Raw genomic sequence first — 5,424 nt, 5'->3', positions numbered from 1 at the left:
GCATTTCTCACATACTCCCAAACAATGTGTCACTGTAATTTGGTTTCTGAAACTCTTCAGTCTTTAAAATTTTTTCAAGCCAAGGTTGCTAACAGAAGCCACCATAAGGTCAAATCTTTATTATTTAATTTTCAACATAGCAGGATGTTCAACTTCAATTCAGGATCTTGGTAACACAAGTAGAGTGACTGGGAGACTTAGGAGAAGAGCAAGCACAGCATGCCGGAGATAACGAGCGACCATGTGAGCTCGGGGAGGTAGCAGATTTTTTTGAGGGCTGGGGTTAGGTTGGAGGGAAGGTCAGATTGGAGGGCAGCTTCTAGTTGGGGCTGTAAGTGGAAGTAAACCTTACTCTAAAACTTTGGTATTTTTTTAAGTTGCAAAATGTGATAGGTTCAGCTATTTTCAGCCTTGGGTGATACTTCAACAAGGCTCAGTTTCACTAAAATATAAACTGGAAAAAGAACATTATCAAAGTTCTGTTAATGGGCTAAAATTACCAAATGTATCACATTCAGTTATTTAGATTTTAAGAAATTCATCAATATCCTTCACAAAGCTAGTCACTTTACCATGGAGACAAAACATAGGAAAAAAAAAATAAAGCATTAAATGGTAATTTTTCTGTGTCCAAAAATGCTAAACCTAATTTTGTTATCTCTCTAGGTTATGTATTTTTGGTACAGAGTTAATAACTAAAATAATGTCACACTTTCCACTATGGTCTGATATGTGCAGTACCAGAAGCTGCCATGAGGGATCATTCAAGTTCTTCACCACCCAAGCATCAAGAAAGCCTTCTACCAGCTTCAAGTTACAGAAACTATTACTTGAACTGAGACAATCCCCAATGACCATTTTGAGCACAAACTTGGAAAATTTGTTACTGGATCTATAGCAAATTGTGTGCTTTACAAATAGTAGTCAATATTGAATCACTATAATTCTCAGTAATATCTACAACATTAAGCCATAAAAATATTAAGAACAAAAGTAAATTCAATGCTTTTTATCGTATAGTTAACTGCCTCCTTATCAATGTTGCCTTCCTTACAGAAAAACAAATCAGTGTTCTAGTTGCCCTGCCTTTTGCATGGATGCTTTCATTATATCTTAATGCTGGCTTTATACTTTTGGCAGTGACACTAATAGAAATTAAAAACATTGTTTTACTTCAATTATGCCATACTAAATTAAATTCATTCCTGCAAAATAAGACAGAGTTTATAGTTGGATGGGTTACAAAAAATATTCAAGAACTCTAATTTTGTCTTAATTTGCTTGGACATTTTAAAGTAGGGTATACTACTGTATTTCAGAAAGTTGTTAGCATAAGGCAGGGCAGGCAGATGACCAAGAGTGTCACTACAGGACCAAATAGCCTCTTCTCTGTTGCCCGTACTTAAAGTGATTAGCCATCCTGTAACTAGGGAAGCAGAGACCAGTGCCATAAGTAGTGACACTAACCAAGATAGGTACTGTATTCATTATGGTTCAGCATCACTTGTTATGCCACAAATGCGTCAGGGAAGCAAAAGTTTGTATCTGTTTCTTTTGGTACACCACAGCAAATACCCTGCACTATAACAAGATTTTAGAAATAAGACCACTTTATAAAAGGAGTCCAAAGTTTCTTAAACTTATGATTGTATTTATGTATGAAAGTACATTCCGTTCTGTTGTGCTATTAGTGTGAGCCTTATTAGCTGAAGTGGTATTTTTGGCACAAAGTATTAGAATAATCAAATTTTGTGCTTATATTTCTTGAAAGACTGGTGTAGGTACACAGCAAGATTGGAAAGTGAAAGCTCTGTCAGCTGGATAACTGATCATTTGACCTATGGCATCCCATACACCAACCAATTTAATAGTTGACAATTAATCTAACCTCAATTTGAAGGTGAATAGGCTATTAAAATCAATCTGACCGATCATTTGGCTGATGGAGAATTCATTTTCTAAGCTTACCTAAATTGTCCAGCAATTGGTTGATTACAAAATCATTTCTAGTATTTGTTTTTTTGAATTCTAGGCATATCACAATATAGTCCTTTGAATATTGTCCTGCAATGTTATCTACATTTCTAAGAAACTTACCAAATAGATGGTAGTTATGATTTTGTTCGAGAGTTTGCCTGCATTTCTTAGACTGAATTCTACTACAAGACCTAAAGATTTGCAATGTATCATCAACCAAGTTATACTCCTAGTAAATTTAATAACAGAAGTGTATTTGGCTGCAGTATATCTGGGATTCATAGCCAGATTATATGTGGATATACAAAACGTGTATCTTAGGGGGGTGTTTCAGAATTCTAATCCAAGTTACCAAAGTAGCAGGGTATGGGTTTTTATTTCAAAACAAACTCAGTGAGTTCAAGAAAACTATAGAATACACTTCAATGGTGAAGAATTTTCATGTGTGTGTGTGTGTGTGTGTGTGTATATATATGTATATATATATATATATATATATATATATATATATATATATATATATATATATATATATATATATATATATATATATATTATATAAAATACACACACAGCCAAGAGCTGTGACTCGACCCCTACAACATCATATAGGCAAGTACATATAGGCATGCAAGCCCCCCTACACACACACACACACACACACACACACATGCACATGCGTGCACACACAGTAAACCCTCTTATAAAGGAACACTGCAATGTATGAATTTGTCTAAACACAATTGAAAAAAATGTGAAAATACAAAGTGTAAGCTTGGAAGAATCAAGTTATGGCCAAAATCTTGGTAATCTGTGCTAAGGCACAGCTCCTATCATCTCCAGCTGCCTACATTTGCCTTACTTTGTGTTTATGAAACAGTTTTGGAACTTTTCGCCACCCCATTCATCTCTGAATATTAATCATGACAACCAAAAGGAATGCTATTCATGTTGAAAGTGCCAAGAAGATTTGTGATTCTCTGGCAGAACCGAAGAAAAATGGAAATTTTAGACAAGCTTCAAGGTGGTGCATGTGTACAATACTGACCGCTCACACTTGGCCTGAGAGAATCAACTGTTGTTAAACTTAAGAGACAAAAGGAAAGAGTTGTGCAATAAATAGTTTAGATTGTATTATGGTGCACTAAATAGTCTAGATTGTAATATGGTGCAATAAATAGTCCAGATTGTAATAAGTCAATGTGTTCAATATTGCTGAGTAAAACAGACAAGAGATGAATTACAGAATACAGTACTTGAGCACTTCATTACAACCTTCAACCATAGACAACATTGCATCCACATCAACACAAGAACCACAGTCATCCATCACAACCCAGTTGGGCCACATAACCCACTCCACACACTTCCATATCATCAAGACAATTGGAATGTAAGATAAGGTAAAGTGTATTACTAGTGAAACATTCCATAAAAAAGTTATTTGGCAAACTTGGCAGTCTTTGCATTGAACTCACATTTTCCCTTATGTTCCTTGCTTCATGTATCACTAATCTCCACAGAATGCCCATTTTTAGGAACATATATCACTTGTGTTACAAAGAGGGTTTACTGTGTGTGTGTGTGTGTGTGTGTGTGTGTGTGTGTGTGTGTGTGTGTGTGTGTTTGTGTGTGTGTGTGTGTGTGTGCGTGTGTGCGTGTGTGTGTGTGTGTGTGTGTACTCACCTATTTGTACTCACCTATTTGTGGTTGCAGGGGTCGAGTGTGTGTGTGTGCGTGCGCGTGTGTGCGCGTGTGTGCGCGTGTGCGTGTGCGCGTGTGTGTGTTTGTCTCTCTCTCTTTATCTCTTGAACTTTCACACACTTGTGATCATCAGGAGCTATGCAACATTGCAAGACAGCAATAAATATGAGGGGAAATTTTCCAAGGCAAGACAGAAGGTATCAGTGGCAACCCATGTCATAGAGTGAGGGCTGCCACTGATACCTTCTGCCTTGCCTCAGATAATTTTCCCTCCTACTGCTGTCTTGCAACACTACATAGCTCCTGATGACACATGAGTGTGAAAGATCTACAGCTAAAGATTTCCATCCCCCATGTGACTTGTTCTTCATTGTTTAGATTGCCTGGTTGCAACTGTATTGCATATATATATATATAATATATATATATATATATATATATATATATATATATATATATATATATATATATATATATATATATATATATATATATATATATATATATATATATATATATTGTGTATGTGTGTGTGTGTGTGTGTGTGTATAAATATATAAATATACATATACATACATACATACATACATACTTGATGAAAAATAAATGTCCTCTGCTCACTGAGTGCTATTTTGAATTCAAACCCTACATTACAGTATGAGTGCCCCATGTTAAGACAATGTAACCTAGTTTTCCTTTGTACCCGTATGGCATTCTGCACTTTTGAGAATTGACTTAAGCAAGCTATAGGTGACGAGGCGTTAACTTAAACTCCATCGCACACAGAGGAAGATCCAGAACAGTAAAGCCTCTTCCAGGGAAAATGGTGAAGCTCTCACCAAACTGAAGGACAAAGGGACATAGACAACTTTACTGCCGTGCATCCTTTCAGAACACAAGTGGAGGCGACACTGAGACAGATTAAAATGTAGAAGAACTCCATCATCACACTGGTTTTGTCTCCTATACATTATTCAAATGTAACAAGAAAAAATTATCTAGATCTACTCAGTTCTTTTTATAATAACAGTAATGCATCCAACAAAGCCACAGAACTTGTCAAGCTTGGTCAGGAAACAAGATTGTGGTAAACATGTGGATTTGTATAATTCATCAATAAATTAGAATAGGGCCATATTTGGACATGCAAATCATTTCAAGAAAATCTAAGCAAGAATATTGAAGGAAATAGCAGTTTCCTTACCTGTATTATTATAATATTTTTATTTTAACTGAGTTCTTGCTAAACTAAAGAAGTAAATTAATACAAGTAAATATAAAACACAAAAAAAGTTAGAAAATGAGAGGTAAAGTTATACTACTATCTCTTGCTCAGACCCAACCCTGTGAAAGTATTGCCTGTAATGTGGCCCACTCTCATCATTCTCACAACTCAAACTTATTACAAATCTACTGTATAAAATCAATGTAGCATGTGACCGAAATATACAGACAGTATCTAATGTCATCAGTTTCACATTAGCATAAACTGGCTTACTACCTGCACTGCAACTATATAACAATTAATTAAATTCCATGTACAAGGAACAACTGGTTCAACCTTTATTTGCTTATAAAAACAATATTTATAAGTGTACACATCAGTCCGTCCTCTTATAAGCTGAGAGGATACTTAGTGACTTTTAGAACTCCATCAAAGATGCCACTACTGTCATTATATGTATCCAGTGTCAGTTTATTGGTGTGACCCCTAGATTATTCTCTTCTTTCCTACATACACAC

The sequence above is a fragment of the Cherax quadricarinatus genome, chromosome 59, assembly GCF_038502225.1.
Source record: "Cherax quadricarinatus isolate ZL_2023a chromosome 59, ASM3850222v1, whole genome shotgun sequence".
NCBI lineage: Eukaryota > Metazoa > Arthropoda > Malacostraca > Decapoda > Parastacidae > Cherax > Cherax quadricarinatus.
The sequence above is the reverse complement of the archived record's forward strand: the minus strand, read 5'-3'. Positions refer to the sequence as shown.